The following is a 19,279-nucleotide window of genomic DNA, read 5'->3' as shown; positions in this document are numbered from 1 at the left end:
GGACAGGAAGGTCTGGATTGCTGCGATTCATGGGGTTGCAAAGAGTCAGACATGACTGAGTGACTGATCTGAACTGAACTGATAGTAAGAGCTTTACAACCTTGAGACATTACTTTGATTTACTGTAATAATTAATTAAAAAGTACATAACTCACTTGCTAACACTGGGCTGGGGGGTGGGGGGGATGGGTGGCATTCTCCAACCCCTTCTGATGTCTGTGTCAGAAGCTTGCTTAGTCCCTTTTCTTTTTTTTTTAACCTATTTATTTTACTTTACAACATTGTATTGGTTTTGCCTTACATTGACTTGAATCCACCATGGTGTACATGTGTTCCCCATCCTGAACCCCCACAAACTCTGCTACACAAGAGTTCTTGAGTGATCAAGACTGGTCCCTGGTCCCGAAGCTAAATCTTCTTCAGAGATCAGGAATCCAACATTGTTCACTATCAGCTATCAAACAGATGTTGGCAATTTGATCTCTGGTTCTTCTGCTTTTTCTAAATACAGCTTGAACATCCGGAAGTTCACGGTTCATGAACTGTTGAAGCCTGGCTTAGAGAAGTTTGAGCATTATTTTGCTAGCTCATGAGATGAGTGCAATTGTGTGGTAGTTTGAGGATTCTTTGGCATTACTTTTCTTTGGGATTGGGATGAAAACTGACCTTTTGCAGTCCTGTGGCCACTGCTGAGTTTTCCAGATTTGCTAGTATGTTGGGTGCAGCACTTTTGCAGCATCATCTTTTAAGATTTGAAAAAGCTCAACTGGAATTCCATCACCTCCACAAGCTTTGTTCATTGTGATGCTTTTTAAGGCCTACTAGACTTCACATTCCAGGATGTCTGGCTCATAGGTGATGATCACACCATAGTGATTATCTGGGTCATGTAGATCTTTGTATAGTTCTTTGTATTCTTGCCAGCTCTTCTTAATGTCTTCTGCTTCTGTTAGGTCCATACCTTTTTTGTCCCTTATTGTGCCCATATTTGATGAAATGTTCCCTTGGTATCTCTAATTTTATTGAAGAGATCTCTAGTCTCTCCCATTCTATTGTTTTCCTCTATTTCTTTTCATTGCTTTGAAGGATTTACAACCTATGTCCTCTGTCCATCCTTCTCACTTCTCTGCCTCTTCCACTCTTGAAACTCTATTCCAGCTATGGAGATTTTCCAAATGAGCTGGGTTCTTTCCAGATTTTGTCTTAGTTCACTGTTCCTTCCGCATCAAATTCATATCCCTGTCTTCTGTGGCTAGCACAGAAAGCTTCATCCTGTAAGATTCATCACAGATATAATTATCTTAGTGAAATGTTGCCTACTTGCCCCAAGATAGTTTTCCATCTTTGTTCCCAAGCGCCCTCCACACAGCTTCCACTGTAGCATTTATTGTACTGCTATGTACATACATCGTTGTTCATGTATGGTTGTGCTCTCCACCGGACTGTAGACTTTGTGATGATGGGCATGGTGTGTTTCCCATTGCTGTTCAAGTTTGGTGCTGGAACCAAAGGATGAGGCAGGCTATAGTAGGAACCCAGTGTTGGATGGGTGGTTACCTTGATGACTATGAATGTCCTTTAGTTCTAAGCATATGGAATTCCTATGCCCAGCTCACCTTTCTCACTGGGGAAGGGGAAGGAGTAAATTGAGGCTGGGGACTGGGCAGAGGGTGAAGTTCCTAGTAGCAGTATATCTTTTCCAATTATATTCAGTACCTTTCATAAATACATTCCTTTCTCTTTACTATTTCTTGAGATCCCAGGGCTCTGATAAATGAAAAGCAGCTCTCCTGACTATAAAACATTTGAGGAAACTGCTGGGCTGATAATAACTAATGTTATTAAGCATTCACTATGTGCCAGGCATTCTTCTAAGTGCTTTACATATATTAATGCACTTAATCCTCAACTCCATGAGAGAGGAATCATTAGTGTGGATGAGGAAATGCAGACACAGTTAATAAAACTTGCTTAAATATATATTGTGAGTAAGCGGCAGAGCTCGGAGTCAAACCCAGGCAATCTGATCCAGGTTCCTACAGCTTTCTGCCAGCCATGATCAAGGGCACATTGTCCTCGGAACTACTGCCATCTCTAGTTGTTAGCCCCTGAACACTTGGTTCTTGAGGTTCAAGATAGCACTACCAGAACATAGCTGTTTTCTAAAGTAGTCCTCTTCAAAGTCCAGGAAACAGCTTACCAAGTTCATGTAACCTTTTACCCTCCGCTCCTCTTACTCATTACTCTTCCTACCCTTGTTACTCTGCTTTTCTTTCCTTTGCTCCCATTTATACACTGTAGCTGCTGATCTTAAAATAAACAAATCTGATCATGCTACTCCCCAGCAAAATGGTCCTTCAATATCACCCATTGCTTTGGTCATGATGTCCAAACAGCTGAGCATAAAATGCAAAGCCTTGCATGAAGTGGGCTGCGTGTCCGAGCCAGTTTCAGAGCTGGGCTTGGTAGAAGCCGGAAACAAAGTAGGAGGTTAGAACATAATAAGACCCTGAGGGAAGTTTCAGGATGTGAGGCTTGCATACATATATGCCCTAACTGCCCCAGGATTTCTCCATATCCACTGGGTTCTCTCACACATTTCATATGCTGTTCCCTACCTGACCCATGCCTCTCTTCCAGACAAATTTTTATTTATAGTGCTGAGCAAGGTCAGACCACAAAAGGCTGGCCCAAATGGAAGGACCTAAGAGAGTAGCTGCTTAGTCTTGGTTTAATTTGTTTCGCAGGATTGGGCAGAGGAAGAAGTTAAATAGAGATGTGGTTGCAGCAAAGGCCTCAGCTGGTGCTACGCTGTATCATTTTCCTGTGGCTGCTGCAACAAACTACTATAAAATGGGTGGCTTAAAATAATGCACTTATTTTCTCTGACTTTCTAGAAGCCAGAGGCCTTAAATCAGTATCACTGAGCCAAAATCAGAGTGTCTGCAGGACCACCCTCCTTCCTGACACTCCAGGGGAAAGTCCACCCCTTGCTTCTTCCTGTCTTATACCACATCACTCCAGTTTCTGCTTCTGTCTTCACATGACCTTCTCCTCACATGATTCTATTTAGGGCCCACTCTGATAATGCAAAGTCATCGCTCAATCATTAAACCCTAAGTTGATCACATCTATGAAAATCTGGTTCTCATATAAAACAATATTTACCGGCTCTAGGGATTAGGACTTGATATCTCTGGGGGGGCTAATTTTCAGCCTACCACATGGGAGCTCTGAAAGTCAGATTACCCACCAGCCTTACCCTCCATCAGGGGTAATGCAGTTAAGTTTTTTCATGCTTGAGTTGATAAATCAGTCTGCCTCTGATAATGGAGGCATTGGGACCCATTTGGAGGAAGGTGATCTGCAGGGAAAAACTCAACTTTGAGCTTTCAGCAGGTAACATAGCTGGCAACCGGGGTTGAAAGCTTTGGTCTTAAAGGGGTGATCGGATTGGTGCATCGCCATACCTCCTCAACCTACGACCTTTTTATGGCCTGTAACTATGCCACAGTTGATGATATCTGGGGTTTATTTCTTACTGTGTCATGAAGTCTTCTATAACCCTGGCTGTTGCCTACCACAGGGCATGATTTAAATATCACTTTGTAAACCTTCCTATATCTTGCCTTTCTCCACCTTCTCTGCAGAATGAGTCGTTCTCTTTCGTGTTGTTGCCATGTTACTTTATTCATACCTCTTTGGGTACATACTTATACTCATTGTGTAATGATTAATATTCATAGGTACATCAGCCCTTACTAGACTGTTAGCTCCATAAGGACAGGGTACCTGATTTGTTCCTATTTGTACTTATCTCAGTATCTGGCAGGTAGTAGATGTTACAAATGTCTAATGAATGAACTAACAAAAGCAGCTTAAAGCAGCCACTCTCTGTCTCGTCATCAATTGGTGGAGCAGACGGAACAGCCAACTGTGTGAACGAAAGCCATCAAGCATGTCCAACAAAAGTGACTGAGTGTGTGTCGGGAGGCAGTAAAGTAAACAATATCTCAAGGGTCACAGCTGTTTCACTCTGCCTTTCAGCCAAGAAATGCCATGATTTACTGTCTGCTCTTGCCAAGGATGAAGAAATAAAGTCATAAACAAAAAGTGAAAGAGTGAGGAATTACTCAGTTTGGATGGACAGGTCAATCTGTTTGCCCACCTGTGGCCAAGTGAGCATGATCAAAAAATAATATACTTTCTCCTTCTATCCCATTTCACAGTCTTTATTCTTTAATAAAAAGGAAGGTATATATGATGAGAAATAGAGCGTCAATCCTGGTATCACTAATAAAGTCAGTTTTATATACAGATGACAGTGGGTATCACCAACATTGTAGGGATTGTATCAAAATTTCTCCCTCAGACATAACCCTTCTTGCTTCAGGTTGCTAAATTCTAAGAGCATACCTATGCATATCCATTTCACAGGGACATTAGAGGAATTTAACAGATTAGGAATTAATGTAGAAATGCTTACCACAGAGCACATGGTGTGAGCCTAATAAACGTTTTTCTTTATTTTCCTGTAACAGTTTTAGTCCAACAATGAGTAATTTATTAATATGGAAGATGTGGAGAAATAAAGTCAATATGGCAGTTAGTATGAATTCTGTTTTGGAAATTTCACATTGTTTTAAAGTAACATAGGTAATAGTAAAAGTTCAAACAGTATGAAGCAGTTTTAAACAAAAACTTTTTTCTATCCTCCTCTCACCAAACCTTTGGTTGGCACAATTATTCTAAACAATATACTGAAATCTGTTTTTCTCAATATATAAATTTTAAATAATAACTATAAACTTTACCTACAAAATGTAAGAAATTTATACTACTTCTTCCCTACTAATTTTATTTGTATTGTTGCTTTGTTCTTCTATTGGTTTCATCTGTAGTTCTAAGTAATATATACAGATATAGAGATTTACATATAAATTTCTACTTTTGTCATCATGTTTATTGCTCCTTAACACCTACCATTTAAGTAATGAAATTATAAATTTGCTGAACCTCCTACCTAGTGGTTTACAGGTAAAGTCATTGGTGGGGGAAGGGAGTCTGATTTGTTGTTGTTGTCCAATGCTAAGTCATGTTTGACTGTTTGCGACCCCATGAACTGCAGCATGCTAGGCTTCCCTGTCCTTCACTATCTCCTGGAATCTTCTCAAAATCATAGACTTCCCTGGTAGCTCAGACAGTAAAAGCATCTGCCTACAATGCAGGAGACCCAGGTTCGATTCCTGGGTTGGGAAGATCTCCCTGGAGAAGGAAATGGCAACCCACTCCAGCACTCTTACCTTTATTTTTTATTTTTTTTGCCAGTTGCTCACTTCTGGTTTATTCTTTTTTTTTTTTCATTTATTTTTATTAATTGGAGGCTAATTACTTTACAATATTGTAGTGGTTTTTGCCATACATTGACATGAATCAGCTATGGATTTACATGTATTCCCCATCCCGATCCCCCCTCCCACCTCCCTCTCCACCCGATTCCTCTGGGTCTTCCCAGTGCACCAGGCCCAAGCACTTGTCTTACACATCCAACCTGGACTGATGATCTGTTTCACCCTAGATAATATACACGTTTTGATGCTGTTCTCTCAAAACATCCCACCCTCGCCTTCTCCCATAGAGTCCAAAAGTCTGTTCTGTACATCTGTGTCTCTTTTTCTGTTTTGCATATAGGGTTATTGTTACTATCTTTCTAAATTCCATATATATATATGTTAGTATACTGTATTGGTCTTTATCTTTCTGGCTTACTTCACTCTGTATAATGGGCTCCAGTTTCATCAATCTCATTAGAATTGATTCAAATGAATTCTTTTTAACAGCTGAGTAATATTCCATGGTGTATATGTACCACAGCTTCCTTATCCATTTGTCTGCTGTTGGGCAACCAGATCTGAAAGAGACACGTGCACCCCAATGTTCATCGCAGCACTGTTTATAATAGCCAGGACATGGAAGCAACCTAGAAGTACTCTTACCTTTAAGATCCCATAGACGGACGGAGGAGCCTGGTAGGCTAACATCCATGGGGTTGCAAAGAGACATGACTGAGTGACTTCACTTTCACTTTCACATGCCCACTGAGTCAGTGACGCCACCCAACCATCTCATCCTCTGTCGCCCTCTTTTTCTCTAGCCCTCAAACTTTTCAGAATCAGAATCTTTTCCAATGAGTCAGTTCTTTGTATCAGGTGGCCAAAGTATTGGAGCTTCAGCATCAGTCCTTTCAATGAATATGCAGGGTTGATTTCCTTTAGAATTGACTGGTTTGATCTTGTAGCATTTACTTATTGCTGTGACTGATTTCAAGCTACTAACCTGACTTTACATTTCCTTTTGTAATTATATAATCATTTTTAATGCTTCTTCTATGGCTTGACTTTTTAACAAATCAATAAGCTGCACTTACAAAATTATGATAATGCAAATGTTATTGAATATAGAATCAAATATTGTGATTTCCCATAGAGAAGGAAAAATAATCTTGATGGAAATTAAATAGATAATCAAATAAGCTAGAATTTTCAATTTCCAATTGTATTTTAGAAATAATTAAACCTATCACTCTGAAGGAGAACATGACTCTTCCAAAATTCTAACAGAAAATACAAGGAGGCAGGAACAACAGATAACAGAAAATGAGTGTTAACTTTTACACAGTTTTGCATGCTATTTTGCAAAACAATTGGAAGAACAAACGGAAGTCTTAGCATTGTTAAGAGTTACCGCCAAAAAGAGGACAGAGAAAGATATTTCATAACCACATTTACTGACCCCACAAAGGAAGCAACCAGAAATTTGAGTGGTGTGAAACAAAGGGGAGAGAGGTTTTTGGTTTTTTACAAACATGTAAAACCATGCCTTCCTACCTGAAAAGTTATTGGCCCCTGTAGACCTGTTGCTTCTCCAAGTATGTGTAAATACTGAGTGCAAAATTGCCTCTCTTTTAACTCATTTCTCCTGCTGGTCTTCACCACTTGTTGGAACAGTAGAAGCTTCTGTGATGATTAAAAATTTTTATTTCTTCTCTGCTCGATTTCATTCAGTCATTCATTCAGAAGTAGTCATTAGTTACATGTGCTGTTGAGCTCTTGAAATGTGACCAGTACAACTAGAAAAGGAATACTTAGCTCTATGAATTTTAATTTCATTTAAAGCTAAAAGCCACATGAGGGTGATGACTATGTACTGGCAGTACAGTTCTTAAAAGAAGCCATCAGTTCAGTTCAGTTCAGTCGCTGGGTTGTGTCCGATTATTTGTGACCCCAGGGACTGCAGCACATGTGACTTCCCTGTCCATCACTAACTCCCAGAGTTTACTCAGACTCATGTCCATTGAGTTGGTGATGCCCTCCAAACATCTCAGCCCCTGTTGTCCCTTCTGCTCCAGTCTTCAATCATTTCCAGCATCAGTATCTTTTCAAATATGTCAGTTTTTCACATCAGGTGGCCAAAGTATTGGAGTTTCAGCTTCAGTATCAGTCCTTCCAATGAATATTCAGGACTGATTTCCTTTAAGATGGACTGGTTAGATCTCCTAGCTGTCCAAGGGACTCTCAAGAGTTTTCTCCAATATCACAGTTCAAAAGCATCAATTCTTCTGCTCTCAGCTTTATATCCATACATGACTACTGGAAAAATCATAGCTTTGACTAGATGGACCTTTGTTGGCAAAGTAATGTCTCTGCTTTTTAATATGCTGTCTCGGTTGGTCATAACTTTTCTTCCAAGGAGCAAGCATATTTTAATTTCATGGCTGCAGTCACCATCTGCAGTGATTTTGGAGCTCAAAAAAATACAGCTTATTACTGTTGCCACTGTTTCCCTGTCTATTTGCCATGAAGTGATGGGACCAGATGCCATGATCTTAGTTTTCTGAACGTTGAGTTTTAAGCCAACTATTTCACTCTCCTCTTTCACTTTCATCAAGAGACTCCAGTTTTTCTTCACTTTCTGCCATAAGGGTGGTGTCATCTGCATATCTGAGTTTATTGATATTTGTCCCAGAAATCTTGATTCCAGCTCATGCTTCATCCAGTCCAGCATTTGCACATCATGATGTACCCTGCATATAAGTTATATAAGCAGGGAGACAATATACAGCCTTGATGTACTCCTTTCAAGATTTGGAATCAGTCTGTTGTTTCACATACAGTTATAACTGTTATTTCTTGACCTGCATACATATTTCTCAGGAGGCAGGTCAGGTCGTCTGGTATTCCCATCTCTTGAAGAATTTTACAGTTTGTTGTGATCCACACAGTCAAAGGCTTTGGCATAGTCAATAAAGAAAAAGTAGATGTTTATCTGGAACCCTCTTGCTTTTTCAATGATCCAGTGGATATTGGCAATTTGACCTCTATTTCCTCGGCCTTTTCTAAATCCAGCCTGAACATCTGGAAATTCGCAGATCATGTACTCTTGAAATCTGGCTTGGAGAATTTTGAGCATTACTTTGCTAGCATGTGAGATAAGTGCAATTGTGTGGTAGTCTGAGCATTCTTTGTCATTGCCTTTCTTTGGAATTGGAATGAAAACAACTTTTCCAGTCCTGTAGCCACTGCTGAGTTTTCCAAATTTGCTGGCATATTGAGTACAGCACATTTACAGCATCATCTTTTAGGATTTGAAATAGCTCAGCTGGAATTCCATTACCTCTACTAGCTTTGTTTGTAGTGATGCTTTCTAAGGCCCACTTGACTTCACATTCCAGGATGTCTGGCCCTAGGTGAGTGATCACACCATCGTGATTATCTGGATCATCATGATCTTTTTTGTGTTGTTCTTCTGTTCTTCTCTTCTTAATATCTTCTGCTTCTGTTAGGTCCATACCATTTCTGTTCTTTATTGTGCCCATCTCTCCATGAAAAGTTCCCTTGATATCTCTAATTTTCTTGAAGAGATCTCTAATCTTTCCCATTCTCTTCCTTTCCTTTATTTCTTTGCATTGATCACTGAGGAAGTGATCTCCTTGCTATTCTTTGGAACTCTGCATTCAAATGGATTTGTCTTTCCTTTTCTCCTTTGCCTTTCAGTTCTCTTCTTTTCACAGCTATTTGTAAAGCCTTCTTAGACAACCATTTTGCCTTTCTACTCTTCTTTTTCTTGGGGATGGTCTTGATCCCTGCCTCCTGTACAGTGTCACAAACCTCTGACCATAGTACTTCAGGCACTCTGTCTATCAGATCTAACCCCTTGAATGTATTTCTCACTTCCATTGTATAATCATAGAGATTTGATTTAGGTCATAACTGAAAGATCCGTGGTTTTCCCTACTTTCTTCAATTTAAGTCTGAATTTGGCAATAAGGAGTTCATGATCAGAGCCACAGTCAGGTCTGGTCTTATTTTCTCTGACTGTATAGAGCTTCTCCATCTTTGGCTGTAAAAAATATAATCAGTCTGATTTCAGTATTGACTATCTGGTAATGTCCATGTGTAGAGTCTTCTCTTGTGTTGTTGGAAGAAGATGTTTACTATGACCAGTGTGTTCTCTTGGCAAAACTCTATTAGCTTTTACCCTGCTTTACTCTGCACTCCAAGGCCAAATTTACCTGTTACTAGGTTTTGTTTTGTTTCTTAATTTTTAAAAAATATTTTTTTAAAAAATTTGAGGCTAATTACTTTACAATATTGTAGTAGTTTTTGCCATATATTGACATGAACTAGGTATTTCTTGACTTTCTACTTTTGATTTCCAGTCCCCTATAATGAAAAGGATACTTTGCACACACCAGGACCCAGAGACCCCACAGAGACTGAGACAGAACTGTGTTGGGGTATCTTCTGAGGAGGTACAGGTCAGCAGTGGACTGCTGCAGGGCCTGGGGTTCTGGGGGCAGTAGACCTGGGCATAACATAAGCCTTCTTAGGAGAGGTCGCCACTAACCCCACCATAGAGCAGCCAGAACTTACACAGGACAGGGAAACAGACTCCTGGAGGGCACAAACAGAAGCCTGTGTGCACCAGAACCCAGGAGAAGGAGCAGTGACCCCATAAGAACCTGACCCAGACTTGCCCGTGAGTGTCCAGGAGTCTCTGGCAGAGGCATGGGTCGACAGTGGCCTGCTTCAGGGTTGGGGGCACTGAGGATAGCAGTGGGACATTTTGCATGGGAGCTTTTGAAGGAGTTTGCCATTATCTTCATCCCCTCCACCATAGTTTGGCCTCAGGTTAAATGAAAGGAAGGGAACACAGCCCTGCCCTTCAACAGAAAATTGGATTAAATATTTACTGAGCATGGCCTCACCCTTCAGAAAAGGACCCAGTTTCCCCCTCAGTCAGTCTCTCCCATCAGGAAGTTTCCATAAGCCTCTTATCCTTCTCCATTAGAGGGTGGCGGTGGTGGTGATTTAGTCACTAAGTCATGTCTGACTCTTGCGATCCCATGGACTGTAGCCTGTCAGGCTCCTCTGTCCATGGGATTCTCCAGGCAAGAATACTGAAGTGGGTTGCCATTTCCTTCTCCAGGGAATCTTCCCGACCCAGGAATCGAACCTGGGTCTCCTGCATTGAAGGCAGATGATTTACCAACTAAGCTATGAGGGAAGCCAGAATGAAAACCACAGTCACAGAACACTAACCAATCTGATCACACGGACCACAGCCTTGTCTAACTCGATGAAACTATGAGTCAGGTAGGGCCACCCAAGGTGGGCGGGTGAGTCATGGTGGAGAGTTCTGACAAAAGGTGGTCCACTGGAGAAGGGCATAGCAAACCACTTCAGTATTCTTGCCTTGAGAACCCCATGAACAGTATGAAAAGGCAAAAAGATAGGATTGAAAGAGATTCCCCAGGTCAGTAGGTACCCAATATGCTACTGGAGATCAGTGGAGAACTAACTCCAGAAAGAATGAAGAGACAGAGCCAAAGCAGAAACACCACCCAGTTGTGGATGGGACTGGTGATGGAAGTAAGTCTGATGCTGTAAAGAGCAATATTGCATAGGAAACTGGAACATTAGGTCCATGAATCAAGGCAAATTGGAAGTGGTCAAATAGGAGATGGCAAGAGTGAATGTTGACATTTTAGGAATCAGAGAACTAAAATGGACTGGAGTGGGTGAATTTAATTCAGATGATCATTATATCTACTACTGTGGGCAAGAATCCCTTAGAAGAAATGGAGTAGCCATGATAGTCAACCAAAGAGTCCAAAATGAAGTACTTGGATGCAATCTCAAAAACGACAGAATGATCTCTGTTTGTTTCCAAGCAAACCATACAATCACAGTAATCCAAGTCTATGCCCTGACCAGTAATGCTGAAGAAGGTGAAGTTGAACGGTTCTATGAAGACCTACAAGACCTCATAGAACTAACACCCAAAGAAGTCATAGACTAAGACAAGGATTTTTCTGTTTCTCCACTAGGGGCTCTCTAGTTTGGGCTGGGAATGAAACAATCTACTCAGCTACTGTACAGAAAGTCCTTCTTGCCCTGGGAGTCTGGGTCATGCAGTCAGGAGAAAGTAAGAGAGTCAACAATTGGATGACATTAAATAGTGCCACTGGAGACTGAATTAGCTAAGCATGAAAATCAAATAGAGTCTGTTTCATTTCTCTTTATTGCTCAAAATTGTGATACATTTTATTTGGACTGTGATGTCCTTGCATATATTTCTCTAGTTATTTCAGGAGATTCTAAATGTTTTGCTTTACCTGGTATGCATAAGAACAATATGCCTTCAAAAGCTTCCAGCTGCTTTTTTTATGTTACATGTTTAATGGAATCCATTATTCATGGAGACAGTATTCTCAGGACATTGTGAATAACCCCACTAATGTAGGCCTCTTGCTTTCTTTACCTGCTGAAAAGCTAACTAGCATCTTGAGTTTTCTTGTCATATTCCTGAATTAGTTTCTTTATATATTCGTTAAATATTTGTCGAACACCTCCTAGGGCCAGATATAGTCATAAACACTGGGAAATCAGCAGGGAACAAAACCAAGTCTGTGAACTCATGAAATTTATATTTCAGTATGGGGAGACAGCAGGTAAACACACAAAAATAACATGTCAGGCAGTGAAAATAAACAAGAGGAAGGGGGTAGAGGATGCCATGAATGGAGAAAAGCATGTAGCTATTTTACACAGATTGGTCATAGAAACATTTACAATAAGACCACAGTCAGAACAAAGGACTAAAGAACAAAGAAGAAAGTCATGTGAGTATTAGGTAAAGAATGTGTTAAACAGCAGGGATTGAAGATGCAAATGTTCGCAGGTGAGGCCGCTGTTTGTCCATGGACAGAGTTTGCCAGCCTGTCCTAATCTGTGGCAATGGGAGAACATAGGAGGAACACCTCACAGAAGGTTCAGCTCTGGGTCAGGAACACCTTTATTAGAGAGTCTAGTTTCTGCCTTTGTTTGCTAAAAACAGAAGATCATGACTTCAGCCTGATTCCCAGTGTGTGTGTGTGTGTGTGTGTAAGTGTAAGAGATGGAGGAGTAAGACCCTTCACCTGGCTATTGGGACAACAGTTCCCTAATTGTTTGGACATCTGCATCATGGCTCACTTGAGTTCTATGTCCACAACTTCCACTTCAACTGCAGGTTTTCTTTATTTGTGTTGTGGAATACTTTCTGTGTTCTGATTTATCAAACAATCCACATTGCTTAACAAATTATAAAAAAATAGCCATATCTGTCATCAATATCTATCATCACTAATACCAGACTGGGGCTGTATATAGTTTATTTTTTACTCACTAACATTTTAATAGAATTTTGGAAAGAAAGTAAATCCATGTGCTACCTTAAGCTTGAAGTCAAAATTTTTCTGAGTTGACATGGCTAGAGCATGAGTGAGAGCAGATTATGTGGGACAGTCCTGAGTGGGTGACCACTGTAGGGAAAATCCTGGAGAGTCAGCCCTTACTGCTGTCTTCTTAGAACACAGGGTATGAAGGTTACAATGACCGGACTATTACAGTTATAGTGTATGCTAAAAAATCAGTGTTGTTAGATTGTGAGTCACGTCACAGACAGACCTGGGAGGGGTCTGTAGGAAGGTGAGACATGATTAAGGTTGGGAAGGGAAACATCAGCATTAGTAATTCGATGACATCAGCATGAAATGGATATGTCCTTGAAATAGACATCGAGACGACATGTTCTGAAGAGTCTTGGGTAGATGGTTTTAAGATTATATTTTAGTTTTTTACTCATCTTTCCTAAAAAGGGGAAATCTTGAGGCAGGCTAGTCCAGTGGTTAAAATAAAGACTCCAGAACCAGATTTGGAGGTTTGAAATCTATCTGTTAAATGCAACAGCTTGTTAAATAGGCAGTGGCCTGGAAGACTGGGAGCCAGAAGTGATACTCAGGGTTTTCAACTCAATGAAATGAATGTGTCCTGATCATCATTAGATGGCAGTCCCAGTGCTGGTCCCTGAGGCTAGAGATACAGGAAGCGTATTTTTCCTGTGTGAAGGGAGCTTGCAGCAAAATAGGGAGGCATAAAGAAATGATTACTCTTATCTAACTTTTCCAGGTTAAATTTAAAAATAAGGATATAATATTAAGAAATTTATCTTATAAGCTCACCATTAGGATATGAACTATCTTATGTATATACTGGGTTTCCTTGATGGTTCAGACGGTAAATAATCTGCCTGCAATGCAGGAGACCCTGGCTTGGTCCCTGGGTTGGGAAGATCCCCTGGAGAAGGGAATGGCAATCCACTCCAGTATTCCTGCCTGGAGAACTCCATGGACAGAGGGGCCTGGTGGTTTACACTCCACGGGGTCACAAAGAGTCGAACATGACTGAGCAACTGATACTATGTGACTATTAAGCTGTTTTTAAATCAGATGTCAGAAGCTATGTAGCTCAGCAAGATTCTAGCACATAGTAGGAAACTAAACAGAACCAGATTGAAATGCTAACAAATTTGATGATAATGTGTGGTGAAAATATCCTCAACACTAAAAGAGAGGAAGGAATTGAGAGAATTTCTAGTCTTTCCTACTGACTTTATAAATAAAGAAACTGTGACCTGGAGACTCATCTGGGAAATATCTCGAATTTAAGGCCACATGTGAACTTGCAGTCAGAAGTTCTTTTTCACTATAGTTGCAGTATAAAAATCTCAGAGAAGGCTTACAAGGCACACACAAGGCACAGAAATCAATTGTATTATGTCACAGCATCCGCCCTGATAGCCAGTTACACTTCTTTTGCCTTCTTTCATTTTAACCAGTTATCCATTCATTCAAAAACATAAACAGAAGTATCAATTCCAGCCCTTGTGGTAAATGCTGGAGATATAAAGTCCTTGTCTTCATGGAAGTTCATGATCTAGTAGGGAACACAGCTAAAAATAATATAATATTATTGTTATATATAACAATTATATTACTACAATTATGTGTAATATGTACAAATATGTATAATTATATACATATAAAGGGGCTTCCCAAGTAGCTCAGCTGGTAAAGAATCTGCCTGCAATGAAGGAGACCCCGGCTTGATTCCCGGGTCAGGACGTTCCCCTGGAGAGGGGATAGGCTGGGTAGCTGTATTCTTGGACATCCCTGGTGGTTCAGACAGTAAAGAATCTGCCTGCAAGGTGGGAGACCTAGGTTCAATCCCTGGGTTGGGAAGATCTCCTGGAGGAGGGCATGGCAGCTCACTCTAGTATTCTTGCCTGGAGAATCACCATGGACAAAGTAGTCTGGTGGGCTACAGCCCATGGGGTTGCAAAGAGCTGGACATGACTGAGCAACTAAACACAGCACATATACATGTAAAACCATTATAGAGGGAATACGACTGCCGAATAACTAGGAAAAAGAGGAATGATTACTCCATGTGTGAAATAAACAGCAGAAGCGTGGAAAGGCACAGAAGTGCAGGACAGAGGGTGATTGACTGCAGTCAGAGAAAGTGATCAAGAGGGGGTTCTCTTGGTCATGTGCTAAAAAATCAAGAGGATCCTTCAGGTGGAATCTGGCAGGCAAATAATCCAGGTGAATGTGCCTCCCTCCAGATGTTAGAGTATGCATGTCTTAACAGGAAGAGATTCCCGGGTGGGATTCAACCCCATCCTGGACTACATTTGTTGCAACACCATGGTCTATCCATGGAATTCTCTAGCCACGAATATCAGAGTGGGTTTCCATTCCCTCCTCCAGGGGATCTTCCATACCCAGGGATCGAAGCCAGGTCTCCTGAAATGCAGGCAGATTCTGTCTGAGCTACCAGGGAAGTCCCATCCTCAGCTATACTTTTGCTTTTCTATTGGCTGCAGAATCATCCTCTGACCCATAGTGGTAGTGATGGAGTGGGGGATGGATTTACTTAATTGCATCATTGCTATAATTTTTATTTGTGTATCTTTTTTTTCTGTTCACTAGGAGTGGATTTTGGTGGATACAAAGCCAATAAACTCTGCTAAGAATGTGCTGTGAAAAAGTGACTGTATTATCTTGCTATTAAAAAGGAGAGGGGACTCCAAGGTGCGCAGTCTTTGAGAATAGCTTACAAATACATTGTGCAACTCAAACATCTCCTTTTTTAGGAGAAAAATTTGGATGGAAGGCATGATCTCAGTTACAACCTCACTTGAAACTATAAAATTTTCTTGTGGTGAATTTAGACCTACTCAAAACTGGAGAGTGATTTCTGAAGACAGAGAGAGAAGGGAGCATTCATTTTAAAATGAGTATTGATTTTTAAGAAAATTAGAACAGAACAAACATATTGCAGACAATACAGAAAATTATAAAGAGCAAAGTAAATATACCTAGTAACCCCATCTCCCGAAGTTAATAACATATGTAATATTGTGGGATATTCCCTTAATCTTTCTCCTAATCATATGACATTATGTTTGGAAGATAAAATTAAATGTTATATTATTTATGTTTTGTTAAAAGTAGTTATGTTAAGCTACTTAACATATTGTGGTATTTTAATAGAATCCAGTTCTAATATTCAGAGGCTTTCTTATGCTTTCTATTTCACATGGATACTTTATCTGTCCTGCTTTGGACTTGCTGAGAAATAACCAGAAGCTACTTTCTCTTTTTTTCCAATGTACTTTTGTCAGTATTTTCCAACTACCTTTCTTTCCTTTTTCTCTCCTGTCTGAATCTGTGATGATCACATTACTCTTCATCTTTCAGGCTTCTGTCTTTGGCTTCCATATGACCAGATGAATTGAAATTCTCTCCTAGTAGAAGGTTTTTTCACAAAACAATGTTAAGAATAAAATAAACAATTGATATTTGAACTTGATCTAGTTGGTCTCTCCTCAGAATATTAGAATAATTACTGAGAACAAGGACATAAAGAACTTTGAGTCCTCTATTCCACAGAGCTATAAAGCACCAATTGTTTAACTCTGGGAAAAACTTTTAGTTCAAAGGACAGGTGAATATTCAGATGTACCTCAGTGGGATACCATCTTATGAAGAAATCAATATAGAAAAGGAAAAGTATCAAGGACTTGGAGATTCTGATATAAACAAAATAGAATTCCAGGAAAGCTGCAAATGCTTCAAATGAGAAGTTCTTATAAAATGACTGAGTAAACCTGTGTTTATACTGTTGTAATTAGGGTAGCCTGAAGTGCAGCACTCTTCAGAGAACTTACCTTTAACAAAGTCATAATAGCAGGGTTGTTGTTAACTAAAAATTGTCATATTCATTATTTCTGTCTGAACCATGCTTCTAGAGCAGTTCTTATTAACAAATAGTGTGTTCAACAACAAATGGAAGATGAATGAATGCTGGGTTGGTCTTCAAAATGTTGGACCGTAAGATTTAACCTGTGGGGAGCAAAATTATATTGACTAGTGAGGTTTACTTATAGGTCTTAGCAACATAAAAGCCTGGGAACAAAAGTCAGGGGCAGTACTAAATGATGAACTCAAACTGGGTGACAAGCATGCTGGGAGCAGGAGTAGAGTCACCTTCTGGGGAAAAATAAGACTGTAGGCTCCACAGTGTTGAGGACCACAAGTGGTCACACTGCGTACTGCTAGCAGAGCACGATGCTAGGCACGGAGTAACAACTCAGAAATAAGATTTGTGATGTGGATGAATAATGAATTCTGGCCCAGAAGGTGGGCAAACATGCACATAAGAGTGTATGAACGTGTTGGTATTAGTTCAGAAATATCAATCATAAGGCAGCAAGGAACAATCTTATCTATATCTAATGAGTAATTGTCATTTCACCTGTTTTTATAGGTTTAGTTGTACATATAACAGATTTCACCCCAGGGTATCTCATATGGGCCACATATCTTCTCACAGAAGCTGAAAGAATTGACTCTGGTTACTTGGGAAGTATTGATAGATTTCACCCAAAAGCAGAAATGGTGTAAGATCTGTTTCTTAATACAGTTTCACCTTGTAAACAGTCAAGATTTAAGAAGGAAATGGTGCAAGAAGTATTTGTATTTGATTTGTTTTTCTCTTTTTGATTTCTTTCACTTCTGTTGCATTGAGCAGTAGGCTCAAGGGATAATATAAATTCATATCACTTTCACTTTATTAATTGGTCTTAACAAAAGTCTGGTTGGTTGGTATTGCATCTTATTTGTTTACTTAGGAAAACTAGAATTTACTGAGTTAAGTCCATACTTTTCAAACTTGATTTGCCTGAGGATCAGAAAATATTGTAAAAATGCAGATTCTGGTTCAGCATGCTGTTGTTGGTGTCAGTTGGTCCATCACTGATCTCCTCTTTATGAACAAGGCTGGAAGCATTCTGGACTACTTTTGCTTTCTCCATATGGCATGCTTTGTCATAAATCTTTGCCTTTCTACTATCAATCTTTTCAGAGCTCCTAGACACCAAATGGGCATTTGCCAGACTCCTATGTTTCCCTCTCAGACATCATTCTATCAAGGAAAGTTTCCATAATTTCAAGCTGGGTACCGACCTCTTATATGTACTAGCATAACACCCATATCTGTATCTTAGCATTGGTAACACTGTATTACTTATTTATCAGAGTACTTTTTATCAGAGGACAGTACTGTTTATCAGAGGACAGTGAATGTCTTAACGTTCAAATTATCAGCACCATGGACATCTCTTAGGAAAGCCTGGAAACTCCGTCAGCATTTGTTGATGAGCATTGTTAGGGAGGACTTCCCCATTGGCTCAGTGGTAAAGAATCCGCCTGTCAATGCTATTAGGGAAGAGCCAGTTTCTTCATGAGTTAGTCAAGGGTCTCCTTTCAATGCCCCTGCCATTTAATAGGAACCATGATCATAAATCCTTAGATTATGGATTTAGTTTCTATGAGCAGTGCATAACCAGACACATCCTGTTAAGAACATTCTATAGTTAAGGGCCTTCCTCCTAGCAAATACCACTTCATCATTTACCAAGAGGACTAATTATCCACGAGGACTAATTATCATGCTGACATGGAGATTAGACTGGCTCACCGTCCTCTTTACTTTCACCAGTAGCATACTGTTGGCAAAGGGAGTGAATGTCCCTCATACCAGCTACTTTAGTTCCTTTCTGACTTGATGTCAAGATGCTGTGATTCTCTGCTCATAATAGAAGGACAAAGTTAAATGCCTTAAGTGGAGACATAAATAAAGATGGTGTTCCTGTGAACTGGAACTTATTCTTATTTTTCCAGAATCTTTTTGATTAATGCACCTTTTATTTTTGTAGCATAAACAAAATAGTTCAAATTATAAAATTAGCACTTAATCATTTAAAAAGTTTCAAGCAATATAAAACATTCAAAGAAGCAAAGACACAAATAACACATGTTCCCCTACTCCAGTGATAGTTAAAATTTTGATTGATATCTTTTCAAAATAAAAGAGATCACATTATAAATGCTGCTATATATATTTTTTTTTGAAATTAATTATGTCCTTCACTTATTTTATAAGATGTGTCCAGCCTAACTCTCCTGCATCATCTTTTCCCACTCTTTGCTTTCCAACCTGGGTGCCAATCATGGAAATTAACAACTCCCAAAGCAGGTATTATATTGCCTGTGTCTTTGCATATATTTTTCATTTGGTCCAAAAGCCTCTTTTATTCTTTTCAACCTATTTAACCATTGATGATATTTATCACTCAGTGAAAGTCTTGCCTACCCTAGGATGCTTTACTTTAGCCACAGACTATAACTTAGGAGTCCAGCATGTTCTTAAAGTTCATAAAATCCTGTTCTTAGCCTTTCCATAAATAACACTTATGAGAATATAATCACTGATTAATTTGTGTATTTCTCCACTGAGTATAATCTGCTTAAGAACAAGGCCATTTCTCA

The sequence above is a fragment of the Muntiacus reevesi genome, chromosome 10 (genome assembly GCF_963930625.1).
Source record: "Muntiacus reevesi chromosome 10, mMunRee1.1, whole genome shotgun sequence".
In the NCBI taxonomy this organism is placed as follows: domain Eukaryota; kingdom Metazoa; phylum Chordata; class Mammalia; order Artiodactyla; family Cervidae; genus Muntiacus; species Muntiacus reevesi.
The sequence above is the reverse complement of the archived record's forward strand: the minus strand, read 5'-3'. Positions refer to the sequence as shown.